The sequence below is a fragment of the Sinohyriopsis cumingii genome, chromosome 14 (assembly GCF_028554795.1).
Source record: "Sinohyriopsis cumingii isolate HCF-2022 chromosome 14, ASM2855479v2, whole genome shotgun sequence".
NCBI classification, from domain to species: domain Eukaryota; kingdom Metazoa; phylum Mollusca; class Bivalvia; order Unionida; family Unionidae; genus Sinohyriopsis; species Sinohyriopsis cumingii.
In genome coordinates, this window is record NC_142974.1 from 61,391,480 (window position 1) to 61,402,398 (window position 10,919).

At 36.7% G+C, this 10,919-nt stretch overlaps 1 long non-coding RNA gene across 1 annotated transcript; it reads right to left on the reverse strand.

Moving 5' to 3' along the window:
- Positions 1–587: 587 nt before the first annotated feature.
- On the reverse strand, positions 588–4,762 carry LOC149783963 (uncharacterized). The gene is made up of 3 exons (XR_016413697.1): positions 4,638–4,762; positions 3,933–3,981; positions 588–1,064 (listed from the first exon to the last, which is right to left on the reverse strand). It is a non-coding gene; the product is annotated as an uncharacterized LOC149783963 (long non-coding RNA).
- Positions 4,763–10,919: the final 6,157 nt, after the last annotated feature.

The window sequence follows — 10,919 nt, forward strand, 5'->3', positions numbered from 1 at the left end:
TAGGGTGATGGAAGTACATATGAATGAACAAGGGTAACACTATAGTCCACTTTCACTATCCATATATATATATATATATATATATATATATATATATATATATATATATATATATATAGATAGATAGATAGATAGATAGATAGATAGATAGATAGGTACATCTTTTTTTCTTGTAAGAAAAATTGAACGTTATTTATTAGAAATGTTCATTTTTAAACAAGGGGGTGGGAGATAACAGTTTTTACATACTGATATTTATTATTAGGCAACCAAACAAAGCAAGTTTAGAGAAACCAGTCGCGTTACTGATCATAAGATACACATACAAGATGTTCTAAACACGTTCTAAAATCGCCTTGCAAGTGGCTTATTACCAATATTAAGATTTGTGAAAACACTATTCGTGTACTTCTTTTATAATAATTATGAGCACTCAGAAAGTACCGTGCATTTCAAAACATCGCACGCCGCAGTCTTTCACTGAGGAACTAGAAAATAATATTGCCCTATGAGACGAAAATCTTATCCAATTGACAGAGTGAGGATTACATGGACCGATGGTTTAACTAAAGCATAATTAGGAATGCTGAATATACATTTTTTTATTATTATTATTTGAGAGCGAAAATATGAATACAATAAAAGCTACATTTACAATAAAAAGAATTAAAACAGAACTTAAGTGGTCGCAATTTCAAGTCTGATCATCATGTTTATAATATTGTTCCAAAAGTCAACGCAGCCTGACAACTGCTCACATGTGACAAGTTCATTTTATCAGACAAAGTGGAATAACAACACCTTTGGTCATTTCAACGTCAGGCTACACTAATATCATCACCTATGTTATTAGCTTCAGCAAAGACATTGATCCTTTTCCGAACACATCTGCAACTCCGGCCGGTACTAATACACTCCCCATCGAGGCCGGAGCATCCCCAGGGGCCGGGGGCGTCCACACATTCTCCACCAATCCGCAAACAAAATCTGAAGGCCTGCGAGCCTACTCCAAGGAGGTACAATATGACGCCGAACAAAAGAAATTTCATGATGTCACAAGATACCTGAAATATCGAGCGAACAACTCTAATTGCATCATTATGTCAGAATGATTTGCCGTCTCACTTCTCTAAATCAAAGCAAAAGTTATATTAACTTCGGAAGGTATGTCAGCCATTCTGATGTAAAATGTAACCAAAATCCATAAGAATATAAGAGTTGGTTACTCTAAGTGAATTAATTTCAAATCGGATATACGTATTATGTTTAACAAATGTATGTTACAGAAACTTGCTATAGCACTAATATACCCAGCCTGAGCATGTAACTTAGTGGGATAAATGTACCTATGATTGACATGTAACTTAGTCGGATAAATGTTCCTATGATTGACATGTAACTGAGTCGGATAAATGTACCTATGACTGACATGTAACTTAGTCGGATAAATGTTCCTATGATTGACATGTAACTGAGTCGGATAAATGTACCTATGATTTGCATGCAACTGAGTGGGGTAAATTTACTAATAATTGGCATGCAACTTAGTCGGATATATGTACCCATCATTGGTATGTAACTGCGTCGGATAAATGTACTTATAACTGGCATATAACTGAATTGGTTAAATGTACTTATCATTGGCATCAGGGACGTCATTGCCCCCCCCCCCCCGCTCCCCCCCCCCCTTCCGAATTCGCATGTGCTGTAAAATTGATGTAGCCTATATATGAAAATTAACAAGCCCGTCACGTTTTGCCCCCCCCCCCCCGGGGCCCTACAAAAAAACAAACAACAAACAACCAAAAATGAAATGACCTCCCTGCTATTACTTATCTCTCCAAAATGTTAATCAGCCTGACCCAACATGTTGATTGCCGGTAGCTTCTCGTGGGTCGGTGGTTCTTTCCGGGGTTTTCCCGGTTCTTCCTCCACCATTAATACTGGCCGCCATGCATAGCCTATCTTGTGCTGAAAAATGGCGTTAAACCCTATAACAAAAACAACAACAACCAACACGTTGATATTTGCATGATATCATCAGCATGCCAATGCAGCTGGCTGGCTGCCAGCAGTAAGCGACCGCTATTATGGGCACCTTTTTTCACTTCGATAATTCGATTGTATAGTGATTTCAGACTCAGTGTCAACACTTACGTCAGATCGACCTTTATTCGTATCTAGGACAACAGGAATTTAAACACAGTAAAACATAAATGAGAAGAAAAAAAAAATGGAGCGTTTCTTTTTATTTTTGTTTTAAAATCATAATGGCAAAGAAAGCAACAGAATTATCAATGTTCAAGTTTTTGAAGAGACAAAGCATACCGGAATTGGAGTTAGTTATAGAGTTAGTTGCAAGTATGAAAAAAAAAAAAAAACATAATCGAATCTGACCAATCAGTTCATTACGATGCAGTAGCTTCTACAAGTGGAGCCCCATTAGACCTACCTCAATCACCAGCATTGCCAGAAAAAAACAAGTGTAAATTGTAGATGTATCACGTTTTCATCACAACGTTCCAGTTCAACCAATACTACAAGAATATCCTTAAACATCTAAGCGTCGTTTGAACTGCGGATATTTCCAAACATTTTCCATGGATCGAATACTCCATTAATCAAGATGCTGTATTTTGTTTCAGTTGTCGCCATTTTAGTTCCAATATTGTCCGTCCTGGTGGAACGTGTGGGAACATAAGGTTTGTCGACAAGGGATTTAGAAAATGGAAAGATATGAAATAACTGCTGACACAGCATGAGTCCAGTAGCAAGAAATGTCAACATTGACACAGTAATTGATGATTGCGGCCGTACGAAAGAAATACGATATCCTTTGTTTTAGCAAATCGTTTCTAATTTCTTGGAAGTATGTATAAATACAAAAATCAAAACCTAATTTATATTAGATGACAATGGGGATTATCCGATTTTTTATTTCTTGGTATCATGTTAAGGTCGCAAACTTTTGTGAGAATTTATGACCGAAAACTTTCGTGTTTCAGCTAGATTCTCCCAATTGTTTGCAACCTTCGCATGCTAACAACAAATAAAAATTCCCAATATGCGCACATCTTGCAGCACTGGCTCGTACATGTAGGCTGTAGCTTATATACGAAAATTAACAAGCCCGTCAAGTTTTGCCCCTCCCCCATCAAGTTCTGCCCACCCACCCACCCCACCCCCCGAAAAAATTGAAATGACGTTGTTGATTGGCATCAAACTTAGTCGGATAAATGTACGTATCATTGGCATGTAACTGAGTCGGATGAATGTATATATGAATGGCATGTAGTGTCGGATAAATGCACTTATGATTAGCATTGAATTGATTCTGTTGGGGTAGGTGACTTTTATAACGGTCATTATACACCTGATGATAAAGACCTTTTATCACGCCCAATGCTAATCAAATCAGATTGGCGTCTGATATAGACTTAGATTCCAAATGGATTAATATAATTATGTTACATTTGTATGAAATGTAAAATATGAGTATACGGATGTAGTCAAAGTAAAAGATCAGCACCATAGAGTGAACTATACACTTGTTATGAAATACTTAGAGTTTATAATGAACTTATCGTCAGTATAGCAACTTGATATGGCTGCTTGTATCATATCTCGTTTGAAAGCAGAAGGAGAAATGGTCTCGCGGGATCTAAATCATTCATGTTCGACGCGACACAAGCATCCAGATCAAATTACGGTACTGAATAATATAATGAAAAACTGGTGGAGAATAGTAGCTAAATGGGTAAAAATAGAACCTTCCCATTGCAGCTTTGTCAAAAGTATATATATATATATATATATATATATATATATATATATATATATATATATATGAGTGTGTGCGTGTGTGTGTGTGTGTGTGTGTGTGTGTGTGTGTGAATTGACCGACTAATTCAAATAGAGAGACGGAGACTTACCTTTACTCAGCTTGTTTAGTGGTGCTTTTAGGCGGTGTGGTAAATATATCTGTAAATATATATATATATATATATATATATATATATATATATATATATATATATATATATATATATATATATATGCATCATGTTGGCATCGGAAATATTTATGTTATATAAATTAGTTAATTCAGTACAACACTATCATTTTCCAATATTGTAAACAAGCCCTCATCATACAACTTTGCGATTAATTCTTCTTCTTTTTAACTGTTCTTTATATTGACGCGATAAGAAAATTTAAAATATCTGTCTGAAATTTCATATACTCATGAAGGAATCCATATAAATATTAGCTACATATTACAGCCTAGTGTTGAATTAGCATGAAAACGGGCATCTTTTCTGAGTATATTTAATCTGAATTGGCTATATCGATAACAGCACTAACAATAGCAACACAAAATATAGTATTCCAAATTGAGCTATTGTTAATGATGATGTACATACTGGTGGTGATTGCGTTTGTATACGTGCTACAAACTGAATTCACCGTCACTTCTAACATATCAAATCAAATAAATGAGAATAATGAGAGAGAGAGAGAGAGGTGGAGAGAGAGAGGTGGAGAGAGAGAGAGAGAGAGAGAGAGAGAGAGAGAGGTGGAGAGAGAGAGAGAGAGAGAGGTGGAGAGAGAGAGAGAGGTGGAGAGAGAGAGTTTACCTCTTGAATGTTTGCTTTCCTGAGGTAGACCTATTCTAGGGATGAAGACGTGGAGGCTTTTCTTATATAGCAGCATGAGTGTGCTGCTGAACACGTGGAGCTTTTCAAAATATACTTTTAATTCAAAACATTGTAAAATGCGCATGATGTACGACACGTTTGGTTTCTGAGGTGAATAGGAAGGCGCAGTTTATCTCTTGACCTCTTAATTTCCGAGCTTCACTTGTTGCTCGAATCAAGACGTGCAAGCTTTTCGTTAATAGCAGAATGAGTGTGATGTAAAGCACATGACGCATTTCAGAATATAAATGTATTTCAAAACGTTGTTAAGATGCGTATGATGTATGGTATGTTTTGTCTTTTGGGTGAAGAGGGAAGCGCAATACATATGCACAGTATCTAGAAGTGTACGATCACGTGGCAAATGTTTGGATTATCTATTCCCTCCGTTTGCCCCTATGTGCGGGATCCATGGTTTAGAAAACACTTTAAAAAGATCACATTTTCAAGCGCTAAACATAAATTTGAAATACTCTATGGAGGAAGTTTAAATTCTAAAATTATCGCAGCATGTCTTTTTATTTTAATCCTAAAATCTATTAAAACAAATCAAGTAGACTGTAGCGGGTCTGTAAAGTGGGAACACTTTACAATTGTAAAAATGCACTCAAACCGTCGAACCTGCCTTAAATGTCTCCATTTAAGCACCCTCCTGTCCAAAACAGAAAGATTGTGAAAGTAAATAAAACGAAATATTGAAGATATCAACATGTAAACCTGTGTTAAGCAGCCTCCCATAGAATAAAATAGTTGGCCTCTTTGAATCAGATGATTTAATTAAGGAGGCAAAAACTCTATTCCTTCACAAGTTTGATTCTCTCTCTCTCTCTCTCTCTCTCTCTCTCTCTCTCTCTCTCTCTCTCTCTCTATATATATATATATATATATATATATATATATATATATATATATATAATACACAAATTAATAATGGCACAAATGCAAGTTTCCCAGCGTATCGAGCATGCTTACAACTAATACAATAACTACCGGCAATTTCATCAGCCTCGTTTCGTCACTGATATTTTTTTTACATCAACCAATCAAGCATTAAAAGCAAACACCAAGATGATCCTTGAACACATGTCTTGTGCATATCTTAATGAAGGAGAAATAAGCATACCAAAGAAAAATAGAAGAAAGAAAAAAGAAAAAGTTATTAAACTGCCTTGAACTGGGTAAACTACACAGATGTGGTAGGCTGCCATATAAGTTTCTATATGTACATGATTACGTTCGCGTAATAATATTATTAGAAGGTGTGATTGTTTCCATTTTTCCCTCCAACTTTGATTCTTACCCGGCCTTAAGAGAGAAATCAGTTTTTAAGACTTAAACTCGCTTTAGCTGCTTTGCCAGTCAGCATTCTTTCTTTGCTACATGGCTTGGAAGGGATTTTATGGAACGCCAGGGGTGTCTTAAGATGACAATTCTTTATATGATGTGCATTTGTACTGTTTGCACATCATATAAGTACAAAAGCACATCATATAAAAAAGTTTGCATATCATGTAAGTACAAATGTACATCCTATAAAGAGGTTTCCACATCATATAATAATTCGTCGTCTTAAGACAGCTCGTGCGTTCCATAGTTTTTCCCATTCCCTTTAATGTCCTTTTGGGGTCAAACTAGTAAGTGTAAAACGTTTACATTTCTCTGCTAAAGATGTCATACTAATTATGTTAAATCTCCCTAGTATTTTTGTGTTAGTAATGAATGCAACTTTAAGGAAACGTATTACTGTTCTTATCGATTTATTACATGAACCATTTAATGCGTTTCCTTTTGGTGTTTGCTAGCTATTGTTGTTATAATTATGTACTAGTATTATTGCTGTTGTTATTATTGTAACTACAGTCTGTTCATCAACTTACTGATTGTTTTTGATAAAGTGTGTTCCAAAAACAGGACACGGATTTAGAAACGTCTGATTGCGTAAACAAGGTCTTATATCATTCATTAAATACAGAAAACTCGGGCAAAATAATAATTCAGCCAGTGCACTTGTTCTTCATTCAGTGAGTTAAGGTCGAGTGCAGATCTGCAAAACAGCTTGAGTGTGTTCACTTTCTGATTGCAAAGTACGTAGACAGAAAGCATATGTTTCCGGTCAACATAAAAACTACGCAAGTTATCAGCTGATTCTGTTTTGGCCGTCCGCTACTAAAGTCAGTTTCAATCAAAGCATTCTATGATTTGTGTCAAAGCATTCCACATTTTCATGTTAAATATGTAAGATAATGTAAGATATATACAAAATCAATGTATATTAATACATCTTAAAGTACATAATGAGTAAAATCGACAGAACATTCTTAATGAACTAAGATGACCAGAGGCAGCTGTAGCTATTTGGTTCGACATCACATAAAGCGAGCATGCTAAGATAGTTTACACAACTGAAATGGGTTATATAATGGTTTAATGGTTATCTCATCAATATTTGAGTTAACTAAAATAATTCGTAGGATACATGGTGTACTGTGAACTAATATATATATCAGATTATTGTAGTATTGTGAATGTGATACGACGAAATACTTCTATATGTCTCCAATCTCGACAACACAGTCTCTGATAAGGAACATAAGTTTGTTAAGTATAGCAATAACAGGGACAAAACCATAATAATATAATTCCAACAGTGCTGCCAGTGATGAATTATATTGGTATATTATGTGCATATATACGTTTAAGCTCGTCCTGCAGGGAATACCCAGATTGATGTGCCCTTGCCCGCTATAATGTTTTCGAGCACAGTGGTCGGGGGAAAATTCAAATTAGTTTATTAGAAATGTCCTATCATTTTTAGTTATTAATATTTAGTACTTAATACTTCTCAACAACCCCATATATTGTCCATTTTTGTCCAATTTAATTCATTTAATTGCTCCATACTAGATTTATGCACTTGCTTGTCAGTTACAAGAATTACCCCAAGACCAAAATCCGGGCATATAGTTTCCAAGCAAGGATTAAACGGGAAGTAAGACGAGCACTCTCCTAATGTGGTCCCAGCTCTGATCATACTAAGTTTCAAGGCTTCAATATTGGAGTTGCAATTAAGAAGGCCAATAAATGTTGTATTTACCCTCAAATCAGAGAATTGTACATATTGAAATCAGAGGCACTCTTCTTTAACTGTGACGTTAGTAACTGTAGTACACCTGTGACGTTAGTAGCTGTAGTACTCCTCAACCATGACAATCTATGCCTACGCATCAGATCGACTATCTTGGTTGTATGTGTGCTCTATATCGGCTGTTTGTGCACATACACAGGGATTGTACGTAGGAGTGTTGTCAACAACATTTCCTCGCAGACCAGTGGAAACTAGCGTTCATTAAACATTAGCTTTTGGACTTTTAAGAAGTTGTTACGTTTCTCATTGAGGTTTAGAGTTCTCCTATCATTGTCATATTTTCCATTCACTTGAATACTGTAGAATAATATATTAAAACTTTCATCCGATCATTGTACATGGTCCATTAGTTTGTAAACATTTGTATTCCTTTGATGCAACCGAAATTTTTATATATTACATTTGCTGTTTCCTTTCTATGCATGATATGGCGGAGGTACTTACGATTTTTCGACTTCATCATCGATGGCATTTCTTTATGCTTGTGCCAACAAAGATCAGTTATTGTACTTACCTTTTATGGCGGGCGTAGCCTTAAATTTGCCTGTAACGCACAACGTTTTAGTTTTTAAAGTTTATTACGTTTATTACACATAATTCCGAACCTGTTATGATTTGCAGTAAAAATGTACTAGTTATATTCGGTTCTAAAATATTCAAATTCATTATAAAATTACATAATTGGTCAGCATCAAATTGAACTCGGGTCATTGCTGCATTTTTCTAAGAACATAGTTTTGACAATCTTTCTGCTATGACTGCTATTGTTTTAATGCTCAACATTGGTGTTTACGTACACCCATGTGGCGGAAAACAGCATGGTGGGAAACATTCCTTTACTCGGTCATTCCTTTCTATGTGGATAATACCACCATTGCTGATTACGCGGTATAAGACTCGTATCACATTCATCGTGAATTTGCAAATCCTCACTATATTATCTCAGTAAATATTGTTTTGGTAGTGGGGGTATTATTATAAAAAGAGATATTTTTACAAAATATTATGTTTTCGAGGTAAATGACAAGACATGGTGAAACTACATTTTCGTAAACGACCATCCAGTGAATTGTGGCCAATATATCATGTCTACCATGGATTCGCTTTGAAAGCTAGATACGGTTTGTCAAATAAAAAAAAGATAAGCTTCTCGTACGGTAGAACCTATGGTGACGAAAGGATTGCATGCTTTAAAATATCCTGCTATGACGCAAGGAAATTAGTTTCTTTAAAACCTCCTCGTCGACACGTAAATCCAAAGAATCCTTTGCGATAGCAGGTTAAAATGTTTCTTTAAAATTGAAAAGACCTTTTAAGTCGACGAGATACCCCTATAAATTTGATTCAGCCTCTTTGCTATCATGTTACTTCATCTGATATGCTAAAGTAAGGACAAAACAGAAAGGAACGTCAGTAGTGAATGGGGTCAATTTAGCGACAATGGGAATTAGCATTAAAAACCACCCTGTGTCACTTTGGCGACAATGGAAATTTAACATTAACCACCCTGGGTCACTTTGGCGACAATGGAAATTTAACATGGGCAAAAAACCCTGGGTAAGATTAGCGACAATGGGAATTTAACATGGGGAATAGAGTTTGGGTCTGTCTAGGGACAAGGGGAATTGAACATGGGGAATAAAGTTTGGGTCTGTCTAGGGCCAAGGGGAATTGAACATGGGAGTAGAGTTTGGGCTTGTCTAGGGCCAAGGGGAATTGAACATGGGAATAGAGTTTGGGTTTGTCTAAGGACAAGGGGAATTGAACATGTTAGAAAAAAACTACTTTAGGGACAAGGGGAATTGAACATGGGATTTTCTTTTAAAAGAAATTTTTTAAAAAAAGGGTAGGCAATGGAAAGTCAGTCTCTTTTCGAGAAATGTGGGTGGCCCTGAAAAGGGCCTTTGGTTTTATGTTAATATTAACATAGACGGCATCTGTCACATCTTCTTCTTCTTAAACTCCTTCTAACTGCAGGTCCATGCACAAGTACCCTCTTGAGGCATCCTTGTCTTTCTATGTAAACTCTTCTCATCCATAGACTAGTATCTGTCCTATCGACAACAGTCCACTTGGACCGGACATACATGGGTATGTCCGTCCTGAACATCATTGTTGACACAAGGGTGGAAGATTGAACGTCGGTCCACATCTTGAGGCTCCGAAAACAGGTGAGTGATTGCGCTGAACTGCGATTATTTACAGGGAGAGGAAGGATTGAGTTCATTCACCAATCCAAACACGCGTGATAAAATTCAGTAAACCGGCATCCAATCCAAAGAGAGCAGTCTGTGACGTCACGTGGTCTATATAGATTCGCTAGCGCCTGTGTGCAGTCAATCTATGCGACAGTGATTCAACATGACGGAAACTCAGAAAACGATTCACTGGGGTCCACCAGCAGTGGAGACCGCCCAAGGGAACCCGGACTTACTTTCAGAAGAGGTACATTGGGATTTTGTGGATTTTCTTACCTCGCAAGAATTTGTTCCGGAACCTTCGTCTCATTCTTCGTTACCGCAAGTGGAGAATTCTAGACAGAGACAGAAAGAAGAATTGGAGAAATTTATGCAACGACAAAAGGAAGCGGAACAAGCTTTTCTCCTACAGCAACTGCAACAGCAACAAGAAGAGGTAAGAAAAAAACAACAAGAAGAAGAAGTAGCAGCAAAGAAACAACAGGGTGAAAATCAAACGGTCACGGTACTGTTGGACATTTTAGCGGAGTTAAGAAGTCTGAAACAAATGTATCAGACTTCTTTATCACGACCGAAGAGAATACGACCTTCTCGAGCTAAACACGCCAACCCTGTGACTAAACCTACCGTACCACCCTTAGTGATTTCAACCCAATCATCATCATCAGAAGTAGGCCTCGGCCGTGGCAAAGGCTTAAGGCAGTTAAAGTTGATTGCTTAAACTCACCCCTACACCAAAAAAGGCCCTTTTCAGGGCCACCCACTTCTCTCGAAAAGAGATAGCCTTTCAATTTGCCAATAACTCAAAAGCAACAAAAAAAAAAAAAACATTTTGCCCTTATAGTACGTGTCTGTGTATGAGTGCGTGAGTGTAGCTTC